Source organism: Aythya fuligula, chromosome 8 (genome assembly GCF_009819795.1).
Source record: "Aythya fuligula isolate bAytFul2 chromosome 8, bAytFul2.pri, whole genome shotgun sequence".
In the NCBI taxonomy this organism is placed as follows: Eukaryota; Metazoa; Chordata; class Aves; order Anseriformes; family Anatidae; genus Aythya; species Aythya fuligula.
The window spans coordinates 6,697,173-6,716,568 of NC_045566.1; the positions used below are offsets into that span (position 1 = coordinate 6,697,173).

Consider the following 19,396-nt stretch of genomic DNA (forward strand, 5'->3'; position numbering starts at 1 on the left):
TGACTGCACCATCACTGGAGCGCCCGAAAAAGCTGGAAACCAGCAGCCCAGAGGAAAATGCACAAGTCTCCCTTTTAGGGACTCAGGCCAATTGTGAAATATTGACTCCAAACACTTAAGAAATAGCAAGAGCACTAAAATGTCTAAAATGTATCTTTGGCACAAATTGGTTAGGTCAGTTTGAAGGCAATTCTAAGAACAGAACTGGTATTTGGAGTACTTGAGGAACAAGGTAGCAAAATTACAGAAATCAGCCCTAATTAGCTGAGAGGGATGGCTGGGGAAAAAGACGGAAATAGAGAGTAAACAAAAATGCACATAAGTGAGAGACAAGCCATCCATCAGGGGAGGGCTGCTCAAGTGTAAACATATACAGGCTGCGCTTCTGTGTATAAATACAAGATGTGTGTGTATGTGTATATATATATATATATATATATATATATAATGTATATAAGTGCATAGTACAAGAGCCCTTCAAAACTAATAAACACATAATAACAGAAAAATATGAGTAAGATTGATATGTAGAAGTAGGAATGCATTTTAGCAGGAGTACAGGGTGCGCAGAACATCAGAGGCTCAGCGACATGCTGGGACGAAGGATCTCATCTCTGGGATCAGCATTATCACCCCCATGACACAGCAAGCATCTTCCCAGGGCAAAGAGGGCCACCCAGAAGACAAGTTAATGGCCTTGTCTAAAACAAGTTTCAACATACACCCAAACCATAGCATCAGATGCAAGTCCTCACACACCAGGCTCCTACAACAGGCCCGACAGACACAACAGCCGGAGCTGGGACAAGATCACCCTGCGTACAGCTGTCCCGGGGGTGCCAGTTCAGCTGATAAGAGGTTACACGGATGACGAAAACAAACAGATCAACAGCAGCTATCTCCGATCAGCTGCCTCCTGATGTATTATCCTACGCAATGACACTAAATACTTCCCTGTAGCTACCCAGTTACAAGCAAGTATCAAAAAGGAGGTCTGAAAGGGGGACACAGTAGATCTTTCTATAGATAAACACTCTGCTCCCCACCTTCCCAGTACAAAACAGGCAACGCAGCAGACTGCTTTTGGCAAACCCTGGCCGAGACCTTATCCTTACTCAGGGAACAGGCAAGAGCACAGCACCCAAGCTGCCCTAGTCCAGTAAAGTGGGGAGCGAACAAGACAAGATAAGCAAAACCAAAACTGTTGGAGACTTTTCCATTGGGCCTTGCAGCAAGCAAGAGTCCAGGACAGCAGGACTCTGTCACCTGGTGCAGAAAGGGTACAAACCCAATCGTCCTGCTAAGGTTAAATGACTTCAGAGAGAAGTGATAAAAATCCTCGTCCTAACACAGAAGAGCTTCAAGAGATGGACAGGGCTGGTGATGAGCTGGGTCTGGGTAGCCACAAAGCAAGAAAAACTGCAGCAGAGAGACTGCTGGCATGTGGCACCTGCTCTGAGACCTTGTCAGCCAGCAAAGCAGCCTGTGTCAGGAGGGTTTATTTCAAAACTCGGGAATCTGTGTTACACTTTACTTGATCATAACTTTGTACTCAATTTGAAATATTTTAATTATGTTTTTTAACAAAGCCATCTTCAATTACGAGTGCTTGCTCAAGCAGGAAGCTGCCACACCTTGGCAGTTCCATGGTACAGTCAGATCCGCAGCCCTTTTTATTCCCTCTTAATTGCATCTGAATTTCTAACACAAAGTGCACATCCCTAAGATCAATGTGCATGACTTGAAATCTCAGCCGAGGCAATGCAGCAGGGACCCGGACCATGCAGAGAATCCAGCAGCCTTCTCAGGCCAGTAAAAGGACACAGTCACTGCTGGGTTTTGCAATGGCTTAGCCATAGGGGTTGTTCAGCATGTTTCTGCAGTAGCTCGTTAGAAAGCCACAGATACGTGAAGCAGACATAATAACATACCAGCTGTACACCAGGGCACCTAAATGCAGTATGAGTCTCCCTGAAGAGCTGTCCCTGTGGTGTGCCAGTGTGGAGATGATGTCCCCACTGCCCACCGGATCCCTCCCTTCTACCCAATGCTGGCAGTGCGATTCCAGTGACTTCTTCTGCACTTGACTTCTGGTGTGCCCTGCGAGCTGTCATGTGAATGGGGTTTGGATCAGGTAGTGCTGCCAGCACCACCGGCTGCTGGGCTGTGCACAAAGGATTTCTTCGCTGGCGATGCCCACACGCAGCCCGGGTAACACGCTGTGAGGATGCTGTCACCTCTCCCAGGCACGCATCCACTTCCATGCCCCACTTCTGTGAGAATTAACACACACAAAAAAGGCGATTCGGCTATTTGTTTGGTGTCATTTGATAATAACAGTAATTATTTCAGCTCCGAGGTAATGAGCAGCAGGAGTAAATAGCCAGAGGCACTGCTCCAGGCTATCAGCTCATCTCTGCTGGTCAGTTATTAATGTTGAAGGAACGTCTCAGGCATTAACTATTATTGCTAAATCTGCTTTTGGTCATTGTTTTTTTGTTTTGTTTTTATACAGTGCTCTATCTAAAAGCAGGGAATGACTGGATGGAAACTAAGGCATACTAAAGCATTATGAAGTTCCCCTTCCCAGTGCAGTATTAGCAGTGAACACAAGGGCAATGTTTCTATTTTTTTCCGGCTCAGTCTTGTCCTCACAAGCAGTGACTCTGCATTTTTAGCTCGCAGGGCACAAATCCAAGAGTGATCTCATTCAACTGTCAAACCACTTCTAACAGAAAAAAGGTCTGTGCCAAGAACAGGTAGAAAAATCATAAATAGCTCTCTCAGGACTTGGTTATACAAGAGTAATATTTCCAGAATGTATTTTCCCTACTTATTTTAGAGTTTTCAATGCACAGAGACAGTTCAGTGAACATCTGCTCTCTCCCTAGTCTGTCCCCAGAAAACACCCGTCCATTTTACAGTTACCTATGAGGCACACATTCGCTCACTGGCGTAGTCAGGATGAGCTGCAGACGTTCAGCTTCACAGCTGAATAAGTTATGATGGCCATCAGAAACTGCATAAGCAACCTCCCCTCTAATGAAAATTTCTAGTTTGTCATTTCTTTAACCACTCTTCTTCGGATCTTGCCTGTGCTTGTTTTACACCAAGGCCAATTGTGCTCATTTCAGCGCAGGCCCTTTCACAGTGGGTGCTTTTGGGTGAGACCCGAGGGAAGCCCAAAGCAGCACGGAGCTTCACCTGGGGTCCGCATCAGGCTCCTGAGGGGCCATGGGGCTGCGATGCCTCATGTTGTCTGCCCTGACTGAGAGAAAAACCTGCCTGCAGCCAGCCTGCCCCCTGCTTCCACATGCTTTCACAGAACGTGGAAAGAGCTTTCCTGGCATTAGGACCAGCTATCTGAAGAAGACTTGAGGCCGCACCGCTACCACAGCCACGCAGCCTTGACGGGGCCAAGCCCACCGAGCGCTCTCCTCACCACCACAGGAGCAGGGACGTACAGCTCCATGCAGGCAGCTCCTGTGCTCCAAACAGCACCAAAATACCTGCTTTTGACCCATCCCTGTGCTTGCTCACACAAACGCACAACTGGAAGCTGCCAAATGCCACCCACAACAAGCCCTGGCCTGAGGCAGCCAAGCGAACACCAGGCCCGGGGACTCTGGTGGCAGCGAGGCGCGTGCTGAAGTGCCCTCCTGGGCCAGGGCCTGCTGCCACAGTGGCTTGAAGAATAGAAAAGCCATTGAAGTGGAGTGCTGTGAATACAGAGGGGTCATTTTTCTGAATATGGACTGCCTGATGGGAAGACAAAGGCCTGATTTACCCTGAAATACCCACATCCGAACAGCTGCAAGACTTGAGGACGCCCAGCACGGCCTGAGCTCCCCCACGTGCAGTCGGGGGCTCTCCGCGTTAGGTGGAATGCATCAGAAATCCCCAACAGCTGACAGGGTGCTAAATACGTTGCTTCAGGTTGGGGTTGAGAATGAAATCCCACTGAAATAAGGCGGCTACCTGTGCCAATTTAAAAGCATTCATTTCCCAAGATTGTTACGGGTGACTTTCAAATCCTCTGCTTTGGACACATGCACACACGACCTCCCCAGCCATGCACTGAAGCACAGCTCGCGCAGGGGAGGTACCCGCTGCTTTTGGGGCCACTAACAGACAGAAGTGAACACCGTACAACATGACACTACCCACACTGTTTCGAGTATTATGAAGATGTAAAGAAATACTTTCACTTACCTTATCCTCTTAATGTTTGATGTGGAATAACCATGCCCTGCTACAACCCACACAATCACTAAAAGACACTTTGCCAGTTTACACAAACCCCAGTCATGATAGAATACCAAAATGGAGTAACACCGAGGTACAGATGGAGAGCTCTGAGACAGTAAGTCTGGAGGTACTCAGTTTGTTATTGTGTCAAAAAAAAAAAAAAAAAAAAAGAGCTACAACAAAACAGCTATCAAGAAAACCCTGGGAGTTTTTTAGGTTTAATTTTTTGACTTTTAGTCTAGAACATGCCTTGTTACTTGGCTAACTACAGAGATAACTGTAGTAGCTAGAGAGGTTTAAACAGAAGAAAAAGGTGGAAAGCTTCTTGTTGGGATTCTAGCTGCATGAGAAGTACAGTCACTCAATTACTACAGAAATATTTTAGTTATCTTTCTAGATTACTTAAAACTCCTTTGCTAGGCTGCACCCTGTCAGCAATGCTCTCATGAAGCATTTCCAACCACAAATCCCTTTTCAACATTACCACAGAACTTGGGAGACCATGGCTTATTTTAATTTCAGGTTATTCCAAAAAACCCCAACAAAGCAGAAATTTTACCAGAGGCTTGTGTCTGAACACCGCTCTGTCCCGCTGGGGCTGGGTATACCGAATCCTGACACTAAGGAGGGAGAAGTCTGTGGCTGCATTTTTCTTCTTGAGCATTTAAATGAAGCAACAAAAACATACGTACCAAATACAGTAGGGACTTTGCTCTCCCCTGAAGCTCCCTGGATGGTTTCCAGAAGGACACCTATCTTAAATGCGTCTCTTTGGGAGAGGACAGTTGCACCACAAAGGTGGACGTGCTTCTGCACAGTCATCAGATTTCCCAAGTAATCTCTGAGCCAACAGACAAGGTAATAAAAGCAGTCTAAATGCTTTTTATCTGGGATACCACCTCTCCTACAGGCTAATCTCCACTACAGTGAAGAGACTAACAGAAATTGCTGCAGCTAACAGATTTTTGTTCTCTCAGTTGTTTTGCATCAGGCACCAGAGGCAGAAACAACGCGGGGAGATGGGCAGCTCTAGGAACTCCCTGGGGGCAGAAAGAGCTGGGCACAGCTCTGTCCAGGAGCCTGATGGTCTTCAAGGGAAATCTGCTGAAAGCCCAATGCAGCAATTTCAGACTGCCATAGCTGGTTAAAGAAACTTTCATTGCTCAGCTGAAGTTTTGTATAGAAATTAAGTCTTGAAATACCATATAGGCCTGGTCCTGACTTTGTATCAGTTCACACAATGCTGTGCTCCTGGTGATGTCTGGCATGATGTAAACTGGTTTAGTCTAGAGAGAGAGGGTAACGGCTGGGAGCACACTCAGGTGCTTGTCCCTTGGACCTCTGAGCTGCTTGTTCTGCAGGTTTAAACTAAATATTTTTATTACCTCCATTATCAAAATTCACTGCAAGATGTGGAGCAGTCAGTCATTGACCCTTCCATCACTTCAAACATGCCTTGCTTTAACCTTTTTTTTTTTTTTTTTTTTTTTTTAAATAAAAGTGCCAGTGACTCTGGATGAGATAGACTTTCTTTTTCAGGTAAACCAAGTTTCTTGAATATTATATCCACTGACAAACAAAATAAAAATAGAAGCATTAGCCTAGAAAAACAAAGGCAGAAAGGGATACACGACTGAGCTCCAAATAAACTAGGAGAGTAAACATCAGAAAAAGAAAAACAACTAAAGATCTGTTTGGTACAAAAATAACAGGTTCAAGCTGGCCATAAATATCTAGAAATGCAAAATAGCTTCTTGAGCCTTAGTTCTTGGCTGATCAAGAGGCTCCCTGCAGGAGTAGTAAGGGCAGAGCTTGATCAGCTTATTGCAAAAATTACATGTTGTCTGCAGAAAAGAACTTTGCTGGGAATATGTCTGACTACCCACCCTTCCCCTTATTCAGCCACCAGCCCAAGAGCTACTCAATATGCAAATTCTAGTACCATAACGAACAGGGCTGCTATCCAAATTAATGCAATCTATGATGTAGTGTAATAACTAGCAACAATACTCATCATATCTAACTCAACCCAATTTAAATAAAATAGAGAAGGCAGTGCTCATTAAATCTGAGCACTGCTTTGCTGAAGTTATTATAAATGCTTGCAGATGCTCTCATGAGTGACTCCACCTAGAAGTTTAAGACGCTAAGAAAAGAAAAGGTTTAAGAATGAGAACATACATTTTTGGAAAAATCATTTTGCATTACTAGCTCTGGAAATCAGGACAACTGCTGAGAAAAAGCCTTTGATTTTGTGATCTAGCTATAGACAGGGTCCTCCAGCGTACACTGAATTAGCCTCTTTCACAGCAATTACTCCGTTCGGTTCACCAGGGAGTTCCGACTCCTCTATTCACCCAGCCCAGCTGTAGAGGCCTGCATGGATTCTGCAGCTTTGGATACATTCAGGTTCAGCACTGCACATGGCAGGAGCCTGAAAGCACACCCAAGTCCTTCCTCCTCCCCAGGAAGAGCAGCAGACCTGGCCTGACCTCTGCTGGGGTTCTGCTGGCCCGCTGCTGGAAACCACCTGCAGCAGAAGCACGGCGGTTTGGGGGCAAACCCTGCTTCCTGCAGCACACTTGACAGGTCGAGGCAGGAGACAAAGAAGCTGGAGAAACCTGCTGACAGTGCACTAGCTGGAAGTCCTACCCCATGCGAAAATCTCCAGCCTCACAAACCTACTTGTGCTGCTTGAGCCCCATTCCTACAGCCCAGCACAGCCCAGCAGCCCTCTGCTCCCTGGCTACCAGCAGGGGAGGGCAGCCCTGTGGCCCCAGCCTCGGGTGGCCCATGGGCTGTTCCTGTGGGTCTCTAAGCCAAGAAGTACGCCTGACCTGACAGAGCTCATGAGATCCAAAAAAGCTGTGAAGTTGCTCTTTACCGCCTGTGTCCAGTGTTGCTAGCTCTCAGTTCAGAAAACTGAGGAGAAAGACACTGAGCAAGGAGGTGCGATCCCTGTGAGAGGACGGCAGAGCTGCAAACTTCACAAGAGTTGCTAACACTGCGTGAGCAGACGTGAGAAAAAGAAGCCTGATTTGCTTCTCAAATTTACTTCTTGAAACAGGGTTTTGTCCCTCAACTTGCTGTAAGTGCAACTGGCTTCGATAGGAAACCACCAGAGTCTCCTGAGGCACACCGAGCTCGAGTAAGAAGTCACAACATGTAAAACAGGACTGCTTCACTGAGACGGCTAGTTTAGCTTCTGCTGTTGTATAATCATATAATTTCTTAATTCTAACCGTTTTAGACAACAGGGAGGTTGTTTCATTAAAAGCCACATACCCTGGCAGTCCTCACATACATATGCACAAAGGTAATCAAACTCTTAACAGTACTGACAGGGCTTGCCAAGTTATATTCAGGCTTTGGAAACAATCCACGCAGCAATAACTGGAAGGCTTGTGTGAGGGAAGAGGCACAGCAGCACCCCACAATGCAAATGAATGATGTTACTGTAATCATTCGCGTCCCAAGGGAGATCACAGTCTGCTGCACAACATGAACAGGCTGTGAAAGTCTTCACCGATTCCTGTACTTACCAAATATACTCATGAACTGTTAGCTAATGTTAGTGAAGTTTCTTTTTAAAAAAAAAAAAAAAAAAAAAAAAAAAAAAAGGCAGCAAGGAAATGCACCTAAGCTCCTTTAACAGCAGTTGTGGCGGATAGCTTTATATTCTTTCATTCTGTTCTTTTTGTTTGCTTGCTTTTAAACAGGAAGATCACAATTAAGAACAGCATTAAGGTTTTGTCTACATTGGAGATTTGTCCCAAAGCAGCATAATCCCTGCAGCTGCAACCACTGCCCCTCTGAAGTCAGCAGTGGCAAACTTGCAGCGCATTTTATGCACAGACCGTTCCCAGATGCACTCGCTCTCCAAACTAATATCAGACTTCCATTCCACGCATGCTCTGGTATGCAGTTAACTCCAACTATATTCTATGGAGAAGCCCAAAATCCTGTACCATTTTGTGGAAATAGAACATAGCCGTCATCTCTAGACGTTTCCAGAGATGCCACAAAGTAAAACTGAACGTATAGACTGCAAGAAGTGCAGATAAATCCGACCTCCACCAGGATGTCAGTTTGGCCCACTAAAGCTGACAGAGGAAAATGAGAGAGAACTTGTCTCAGATGCCTTAATGGTGTGAGCTGACACACTGAGGGATCAGAGACGTACCAAAGCTACCAGAAAGGGACCGGGGAGCACATGGCTGTAAGAGGAAAGCAGGAGGGAAAGGTGAAACAATCCACTCTGGCAGCAGCAAGGAGTTAGACCTGACTTCCTAGCATCAGAAACACGGAAGCACGCCGTGTGGATGGATCCCAAGGCACACCGCGTTTCAGCCTCTATTTCAGCCCATGGTACGCTGAACACAGAGAGGGCTCCCGAGTCTTTTCCTTGGCCTCAGCTGCATTCGCTGCCCAGTACAGTCTGTCAGAGCCATTATTTTTAAGTGGTGGAACGGAATCCTGTATTAAATCAAGTTAAGTGAACGCAGATTCTCATCCCCCCACATGCCTGAGGTATACACACACACTACCATAGGGGCATATATGGTTTTAATTGGCGTTGGTCCCTGGTGTAGCCGAGGCCCCGGGACAGGAGTATTGGGTTTCATGACACAGCAGCACTTTCTTTAGAGACAAGGAAAGTACCCCTCTCTCCCAGAAATACTGTACAAGCCCAAACAGCTCAAGTTACTGACACACTAAATCAGATAAATTCCCCTCTATTTAAGAAAATGTCTTACCCTGACAAAGGGATAGATGAATTTCCCTCCATCTGCATACTCTGGCTGCTTGACTAGATGGAAACATTTGTCTGATCCCTCAACACCAACAACCTGTTTGGAAGCATCTGTTACATGGCTGTTACTACCACTTTCCCAGCTTTTGCTTCTCGATATGAAAACACCACCGCAGCAGCTCGAGTGCTTAGGGAAATCTCCAAGAAGAAAAACAGCCTGTGCCATCTGACTAGGGAGAAGCAGGCACTGACCCCGCGAGACCACAGTCTGAGTCCACTGCAGAAATTCTTGCCAGCACAAACGCTTGATCCAACTTGCTCCTTAATGAAGAGGTAATTGGTCATTACTCGTCCACAAGACACTAAGCAGACATAAAGCTGAAAGAAACAGACATTAAGTTCTTGATATTGCAGCTGGGAGTTTGAAAGTCTTACCTTGACTACAGTGGAATCTAGATAATGGTGTGTACATAAAATTTAATAGACAGCAAAAAAAAAATAAATAAGGATAACACACCCTTCTTTCCAACCTCAGCATAAAACTACAGCTCTTTTATCCTCAGTTTACCAGCTCAGAGTAGGTGACAGCTTTAGCCACATGAAGAGACCTTAGGAGAAACTATATATAGGGTGAAACGAACTTTTCTCCAGGAAGCTCTAAATCTAGGTCATCTTGCTTCTTCTGAGAGGTAACAAAAACAGGTTACTCACTGAACAAGAGGGAAGATTACAGTTTATAGAGGAAAACAAAAATTACTTGAAGAGTGAAGTTTTATTTTTGTGCAAGTGGATACTATATTTTCTTTCCTAAAAGATTCTTCTGGAGGATTCTGTAAAATAAAACTCCTCATATTTAACATGGTGTCTCTGCACAGCTCACTCCACCTCCTGCACGTCAATAAAGCCACAATATTTACAAAAGGAATGGGCATTCTTCGGTGAATTTATTTCCTAGTTTAGCCACACAGTAAATCAAACAAAACCTAACTTATTAAAAATTCCACAGTTTGCCTAAATTCAAACAGTGAAAAAAATCTCTTCTGGCACCTCACTTTTGGTTCTTGTAGATGAGTGGCTGGAAGGACTCTATAAAAAGCAGAGCTGCACCTGAGTTACCAGACGCACCCATTCCAGCAGACTACGTATCACAGCACTATGCCCAGCTGAAGGCAGGGTGGCAGAGCAATGGGGCAGCTCACTCGGGTTTTAGGCCTGAGGCCATCCCACCCGATCCAGCTGGCAGAGGGCACATGGCCACCACAGCCACTGGAGCTTCGACCATGCTGCATCCCCAGGCGCAGCTACCTAAGGTTTGCTTTGTGCCATTACCAGAGCAGGCTGACACGTTTCCTTGGCTCAGGACAGACCTTAAAGCAACACTACTTATGCAGTGCTTTTTCCTCTTTTCTAATTTGCAGACCTCTGAAGAAATCTGCAGCAGAGGTGCGTGGACCTTTATTCTCAACTTGATGACTACGGATAGGATTTTATGACTTCGCTGTTGTGAGCACTGTAACGCAGCTTATAGAGCCTCAGACATCCAGGGTCTCAGAGGTGAAAAATCATTAACCTAGAAAATAACTAATATTTAAAATAAGTATTTTTTCTTGAGATTTACAAATGATAATGTTTCCTTCCAAGAAGGTCAATATACTTCCAAGAACGCCACTCTTCACAAGACAATCCACGACTGCCTCAAGGTCCCCAAATGAAGATGTACCACTACAGAACCTCATGAAGCAGACACTAAAAGCAATGACTTAGTCATGTCTCATAACCTAAACTGAAGATAGACAGATGCAACTGCAATACCAACTGTAATACCTAAACAGAAAACAACCAAGAGAAATCCCCAAACATCAGAAACTGGTGAAGCAATTAAGCAAGTACTATTAGCATGCAAAAAATACAGTCTACAAGTGTTAAGATATTAATTTTGTCTCAGCTAAATCTGAATTTTCAGCATTTGTTTGCCAGTCTGAGCCTTTTATATAGTTTCCACTGAATTCAGCAGTTAACTGCTTTCTGTTAAGCAACAGTACAGACCAAACCAGTTTCACAGTTGGCTGTCTGTAGTCAAGCAGTTCTTACACCTGTTTGTTCAAAACCCAGGAGCAATCACTTCTCTCTCTGATCTTCAAATAAAATGCATTTATTCAGACAAAATAAATATTGGTCTTAATCTATACTGCAAAGTCAAACTGTCTGAATTACAATTTCAATGACTGTGTTAATAAAACGCTGTGATTAATGTTCAGCACGCAGAACAAGCTCTGTATCTGGGTTTAATTACAATGATGAATAAAAGTCAGACACAGAGGCATCATCCCCGAGTAGTCATGTGTTATACTGTCCTGTAGATATTGAAATGACGGAGTCCGATGCACTTTGATCTCTTAGATCCAAGTCTCCTGCAGCTCTAAAAGAGAAAGGGCAAGAGTGCCCAGCCTCATCTGATTCTGCGACATGCACACACTGAGTCACAAGGGATTTGTATCCCTACCTACCCAGGTGCACCTTAGAGGAATAAATAAAGGCAGATAAATATTGTTCCAATTCCTTCTGGTTAGAGCTTGTACAGAGTCATCAGAAGAGCCACACAAAGCGGTAGCAGTGAGGACCACAGAGAACCATACAGCACCTACAAGCTACTGTCCAAGTATGTGTATTTTATGTGCAGATATTTCTGGTTTATCATCTATTTGGCCATTTCTTTCTAAATCAGTTTTGCCATGACAAAACTTAGTATTCATGAAGCTGACAGTATCTGGCAAAGTTTTGGTGGTTTTAATCACGACTGCAGGAGAGGTGATTCCCACCCTTTGAAACAGCGCCGAACGGGTTTTTACTTACACTGGATATTCATGTGACTTGGTTGGATTTTTATTAGTCATAAAAAAGGCATTTCCTTGATGCTTCTAGGACTTCTCTTAGCAGTCCAAACTCTAATGGCACATGGGCTAAGCTCTGGAAAACTCAGCACTGTCAGCCAGCTGAGATTCATCTTTGAGGACGAGGTTGTCTCTGCAGATACTTGGCCTTTGAGTTCAGTGAACTGAGCACAGGGACTGCTTCTGAACTGCGCCTCCAGAAACACAAACTGCTCTGGGTGGGGAAAAAGCAGAAGGGAGGACATGGAGGCCTCTTCAGTGTCCAAAAACTACGATCACGGGAAACAAGTTTCATTACTGCAGAGATAATAGTCTGCACATGCATCGCTGCATGCTGGGGCTAAGGGAGGAACTGAATTTCCTGAGTCACAGTTTCTCCCATTCCTCCCACAGTTTCAGTCCTCCCTCAGGCACTTCAGGGCCTGAACTAAAGCAGTGGCTAAAGACAGGCAGGAGGAGAGGCTCAGAAATCAGACTAGCCTTTGGTACGGTTTCATGCGTATGTGCACGTGTGCAAAGCAGGGAGCGTGCGCGAGCTTTCTGATGGCTCAGCAGAAACGTCCAGTGCAATAAACCAGCTGGTTGTGATTTGGCTGACGCAACTGTGGTTGAAAGGAAGGCTCTTTTATCTTCTCCTCCAGTTGCTGCACGCATCTGTTGTTTGTCCATGTCACTGCTCGTGGATTGTGGCCCAGCAGCTTTTCTGCCACCGGCATTGTAACTTTCTTCTTCGTTGTCGAGAAACAAGAGTGGCCGACAGAGATTCCTGTGGAGGACTGGTAAATAAAGCAACCGTTCCTTGCAACTCCTTGGGCTCTTGGAAGTTGTTTCATTAGCTCATAGGAAAGTCATGGCCGCTTTGCTTTAGCCCATCCTGCAGACCATTATCTCTTCAAAACACAAAACTAGTTTATTTTCCGTGGTTCTGAAACCGAACTGCAGCTGTATGGCCAGCAGCATCTGCAGATCCCATCAGTGAACTGGCAGCACACACGGGAAACGCAACAGCTTCCTAAACACAAGGTGGTCCTGGATTTCGGGGAGGGCGGTGTTGTTTGTTTTGATTGGCGTGCCTCAAAGAATGCTGGATCTCCGCGGATAATGAAGATTCATTATCCTGATTAGGCAAGATTTTTTATTACCATCTCCACAGCCTGCTCATTCCTACTAATCGAGCATCTGGAACATGGGCTGCCAAATAAAAACTAAATTATCGGATTCCAGAACAGATTTTAGTAGACATCTATTGTCTTAACCAGATCTTCTGATAAAGCTCCCTCTCTACAGCAGCAGATTTGTTGTAAATTCCTGCAGAGGTTCATTTTGTAATGGAGGAATATTATTTTATTAAAATCAAATTATCACAGAACACTTTACAAACGTGAATTAAATTATTTTGCATGTCTGCACTAAAGATAAGCTTTATTGCTCCTCATTTTACAGATGAGGAAACTAAAGCACAGACCAGTTAAGTGATTTCCCAGAAGTTACAAACTGAACAGCAGGCTGAACTAAGAACGACTATGGCTTACGCTAGGGCTGCTCAAGTGATTTTATTATTGTTGAAATCCACAGTTTCACCCAGCAGGAAGCTACATGTGAACTCAGGTTTTGCCCACCAAGAAGCTCTACATCAACTCCCCTCTGCCGGGCCAGGTGGCTGCTGCATTTTCCTGCTGGTGGCAGCTGCCCCCTGAGGCTGGCAGAACAAGCTGAAGGATGGCGTCTTCTACAAAAACACATCCTACCTTCAGGAAGCACGACGTATCTCTCACTTCTGAGACTTTCACGGTGTCAGGGCAAATTTTTCTTGCAGTCTAAATCCAGACAGGAGCTTGCTTTGCCTTCCAGAGTCAAAGAGGCAAAGAACAGTGACTTGCCAGCTTTTTTCCCCTGAAGACGTTTTACTCTAACTCAGCCATGACATCCCTAAAAACCTGCTCATTTTGTAATTCCCTGGTCTCTTAGGAACTGTTTCATTAGCTCATAGAAAAGTCACGGTTGATTTGCTTTAGTCTATTCCGCAGCCCATTAACTCCTCAAAACATAAATACGTTTCTCCGTGTGTCCGTGGGGAGGCAACAGTAAGGACAGGCACTGCGACTGGCAGATACCAGCCCGTCCCTGGCAAGCAGTGTTATTTTTAGTTTCTTGCCCTTACATTCTGCAACCAGTTTGCCTAGAAACGTTAACAGGGTCTCTGACAGTGTTCATTAAGCCAAGCCTCTTTCCTTCATCAAAGTGATGAGCAGTGACACAGCAGACAGGGACAGACCTTGCCTAAGAGCTTGGTCCAGCTTGGACGTTCCTTGGGGAAACACGTGCAACGCAGCGACCAGCATCCCGTCAAATGGGGCTATAAACACATTATCTTCTTCTCTAAATTCCTCTTGCAAAACCTCCTGGCCAAATGGTTAGGGACAGATCCTTGCCGACTGCTGACTCAACTACAGTAGGCTAGAAATTGACTCCAATATTCATAATTAGGAAGTGTTAACACAGAACTCAAACGTCAGCATACACATCCCATTTCTTCTAGCCATGCCCAACGGGTATTTATAACTGACCGGAGTCTGAGATCTATTTTAAGCTGCAGAGAACTCCAATATTCAGCCAATGCTCATTAAAATATCCATTAAAAACAATTTTAAAATGCTACTTTCATTATTATTACACCAAAAAAAAAAAATTATCTAGCTTTGCAATACCAGCTGGTATCCTTTATCTTCAGATTTGCTCTTCTGCCCCTCCTCTCCTTATCCCTACCCCTCAGCTCCTTTCACTAGCAAGATGAGGACAGCAGCGCTCAGCCAGCCTGGCAGCCTACCTGAAACCACCGTGCATTAAGACTGGAAATACAGGTGCACAATTTTTTGTTTTAAATAAATACTGCCCAGAAAGGAGTTTACACTCACCACCCACGGAAAACTTTCTATCTAGTACTCATTAGTAGCAACAAAGTTATCTACACGACTTGCTAAATTCTTCAGACATGCACAGCGTATTGCTCAATAATGAAATGATCTTGAATGCTATTATGAACCACGGAGTTTATAATATATGTATTTCATTACTACACATATTTCATTTCTATTTCATACATATATTTCATGAATAAACTGAATATCCCTCTACAGATATTTAAAGCAAAACAGTTTGCTATTGCTTGCACATGCACACAATTTACCAGAACAGCCCCGTAAGATACCGAGGAATCCCAGGTTTTCCCAATGCAGCTGTCCAAGCTGTATCACAACAGTCTACCAGGACTGACTTCACCATTCAGTGCTTGGTCTTTCACAGTTAGAGATATTAATATAGCACTTGCTCATTTCTGAAAACAAGTTATGTAAGGCAGCCTAAGCAATCATATTCTTGAAAAAGAAGTAAACAACACAACACTGCCTTACTCTACCATTTCTCCTCCGTGCAGCAAATCCTAAGCTTCAGCTCCTCCATCGCAGCTGATGGCCACCTACACCCGCAGTGTCAAAAGGCACACGTCAACAAGCAGACACCCCCTGCGTGCACCCCCTTGAAGTTTCCACCAGAATGAGGAATTGGGGGATACAGCAGTATTTCGCCAACTAAATTGTAACTCATACACATATCTTTAGCAAGGTGTGGAGGACAAGCAGAGAAAATGATAAGACTGCATGTGCAATATTTAATATACACATTTCTCTTACATGAAATTTCTAGTTGGTTGGGTTTTGTTTTTTCCTCCATGGCTAGCGCTCATTATGCAGAGTTTTTCCATCACATCTTTCCTCCTTTTATGCTGTTCCGATATACACCAACAGTTCCAGTGCAATGTTGTACTTAAGTTATGATGAGAGAGTAATAAAAGCTTTGTTCTTTTGAGCAAAGTACACCCAATACATGCATCCACAGTGTCAAATTCCAGACAGAAATGGAGCAGACTACACTGAGAAAAGTTTCAGACTGAGCACTTCCCCAGGGTCTCAGAGGAACAACGCTGCAGGGCACCAGGCACTGGGAGGGGGGCACAGGGCACCTCAGGCACAGACCGCTGTGCCGCAGGACAGAGGGACCAGGACAAGAGCACAGCGCATGCAAGTGATGCTCATTTCACAGAGCAGGCCCACAGAGGATATTGCAGCAACCTCAATTTAGGGGAAGCCATGAGACAGCCTGAATTGTGCTTTCAAAACCTGCTGTCGCCAACAGCTTTTGAAAGATTATGGGCACACAGTGTTGGCTTAAGCTCGTGTTTCTGATCTCTCCTCTCATTTTGTGCCTACAACCTAATCAAGATCCAGGTCAAAAGGTTTTAAATGAATCCCTCAAATGAGAGAAAAAAAAACAAAAAACAAACAAACAAACAAAAAAAAAAAAAAACGCTGGAATATTTTATCTGGGCCTCCAAGACAACACAGTGCAGTACTGAGCACCAAAGTTAACTTTGGATCTCCTCAGATAAAGGGGTGAAACATTTTATCAGTCCATCTTCCCTATCAATGTTTCAAACATGCTTTTATGAGTTCAGTATCAATACCAAGAACTTACACTTATTTCTCATGCTTTTAGCTTATTAATTTAGCAAGTGTTACATATATATTTTTTTAAAAAATATAAAAATATTGCAGTGTATGTTGTCAACAGTAGTACCTTTTAGAAACTCGGGTAGAAAAAATGCATTCTGCACTTTACTGAACACATTCCAAAGCTCTATAAACTCTGAAATTGTTTTCTGCAGCTAAGGAACTATTTAAGAACAGAAATACGAGACAAGGATTAAGAGAAGTTGCACATCTGTTCTGCAAAATAAAATCTTTGGGAAGAACTGCTAGAAGTAAAGAGAAACTAGAAAAAAAAACAGTGAACTTCTGTGGAAAAAACAGAAGGCATATTGCCAACAGATGGCGAAGAAGTCAAACAGAAAAGAAAAACAAACTTGAAAGCACACGCAATTTTGAGGACTTGAGAAGAAACAAAACCAAAGCTAACTTGTTCCTAATCAGATTCACGGGTTAGAAATGGAGTTGCATGTGCTCAGCACTTAGAAAAACAGTTGTAATTCCAGGATTCTAAAATGGAGGCATCCAAAACCAGCCTCTGTCTGTGAAAATGCTGGTCAACTCTTAAAATAGTTTCCTTTTCCCCGCAACACATACAAACACACTCTTTTGTGTGTGTTTTAATTATTTCCCATGTTAGCCCTTAAGCTTGATGCTCTGGAAAATGGCTGATGTTCTCATGGACCTCTTTCTCATAAATCTGGATGGCTATTTAAAAAGATGTTTTCCCTCTGAAGCCTTCTTCCTGTAGCTTACAGTGCACTGACAGCAGACAGGTATATGCAGAGCCTCTGAATGGAAGGCATATTCCTCATTATGTCATTACAATGACAATCCAATTTTCAATCTAACTTCTGGAAGCAGAAATTTTATTTCTGAGTGATCTGATATCACTCAATCATAAAGTAAATTTGACATGCAATAATGAAGTGACTATTGGAAGCGCGTTTTGCTGTTAGAAGTTAACACCTGAAAAAATTATGGCTTAACTAGATTCCCATATGGATGCCCTCAGCACAAGCGTGCCAGGCAATTTAACATGTTTTAAGTGTCAGAATAACACAGACTTGAGTTAAAAGGGATGCACAAGTCCTTCTCTACTGTATCTTTACCTCTTCATCAGCAAGCTTCCTTCTCTTCACTTGCATACCTTGCAAGAGCTGTTCAGGAAGTTGGCACATCACTGCTGCAAACCCAAAGGAAGCAAACCAAAATACGTCTATTTCATGACTAAAGCTCCAGCAATTAGGTTTTAATCTTCCGGTTTCTTGCGCACTCTCCAATTGCCACAAACAAGTTTTCAAACCCACTTTGTCCTCTTCCTTGCCTTCCCTCCTCAGGTCTGTACGTTCTCATGTACACGTTAACTCTGGTTAAAACATTGTGAAATAAGTATTTATCACACATAAGGACAGAACTCCTACATTCCCATTTGTAACCCTGAATCCAAGCTGCCATTTGGAAGTTAAAATGAGATCATAAGCTACTGCAGCCACAACAGCAATAATGGAGCACAAGGAATCCCCCAAGTTCAGCATTTGGCCTGAACATTAGGCCTAATACAATTCAAAGTTATCAATCCCCTTAACCTTGAAGTGCATAAAATACTGCACAACATTGTAAGTAATGTCTTTTTTAAAGTCACAAATCACTGTGGTTTAAGACTTATGGAACAAGAACCTTCGAATTTTGACGAGGAGGCACAAAACGCCATGTTACAGTGAGGGTTTAGCAATTGGTAAGATTTGTGTATGGGGTTTTTGGATAGCGGTGCCATTCAGGACAGCCAAACACCTGTGTGCACATGACTTAATGCTAGACTGCTCTATTCAAATGCGGAAAGTTTGGGTATGAATGCACTTACTCAATAACAGAGGTCTGAAAGTTCACTGATTTTACTGTCTACAGTTTTCTCAGCCAACCATCCACACTTACGTACAAATTCTTTGTTTAAAAAACATAAAAAACCACAACACCAGCAGCTGAGGAAGATGTCTGCTTATCTACCACTGAAGGTGACGTGAGAAGGCCTGCAAAATGGGATTTCTCAACTCTCACAAGAGCTAACAGCTTTTTTTCTTTTGAAAGACTTTTCCAAGTCTTCCCAGAAATCGCAGACGCAAACGCAACAAAAATCAACATACCAAGTTGGCTGTCCACGCTGTAACAAAAACACGATGCATTCCTAAACAGAATGGACAATGAGGTTTAGCTTAGAACAACACGACCTTTAAAAATATTAATCTGCTGTCAAACACTTTATTGGTCAGACAGTTCAGAATTCAGAGAAAAATAACCCATCTTGGGAAATTCCTTCTAAATGTTAAGCTCCTGCACTTGTGCAAAGCAAACAGCTACGCGGTGCCAAGCAATACCAGCGCTGTCCCCCTGCATCACCGATGACTGCTACGCATGTGGCTCCTCTTGAGCACTTAAGGGACTTCCTATCAGAGCTGTAATTCTTGAGCTTGTAAAGCACTCGCAGATTACACGTCTACCCAGTTAAATACTTCCTGCAATTTTGTTAATTATACGTCAAGGTCTGCAACTACTGAACGACTCCCACCCTTGGCAATAAGGAGCTCTCAAGCCACCCTCCAGAATTTGTGTCTCAAGCAGTCATTTATTTTAGATTTCACTGATCTATCCCATTCCACCCTTTCAGATAGGAAGACACTTTTAAAACTCGAATAAAACGTGCAGCTATACTGTTGACATTCTTCCTTGTATTGTTTTTTTTTTTTTTTTTTTTTTTTTTTTTTTTTTTTTTAAGTGCCGTGTGGCCTTCAGAGGGCCTGTTTAAAGCCATATATGTTTTTATATACGGGGATGGAGATCACCAGGAGTGGATGAGTGCAACCACAAGTCCGGCTGCCTTTTTGGGGAGCCATCGCATTGAACAGAGGTCAAAAACAGGCTTCTGGTTACTACTGGCATTGGGATTCTGCATCGCTACCCTCTCC

At 43.8% G+C, this 19,396-nt stretch overlaps 1 protein-coding gene across 1 annotated transcript in view; it reads right to left on the reverse strand.

Annotated features, from left to right (window-relative positions):
* The window catches only part of RNF11 (ring finger protein 11), a 32,447-nt gene that overhangs the window by 12,219 nt on the left and 832 nt on the right, over positions 1–19,396 (reverse strand). The gene's annotated exons all lie outside the window — the stretch shown is intronic.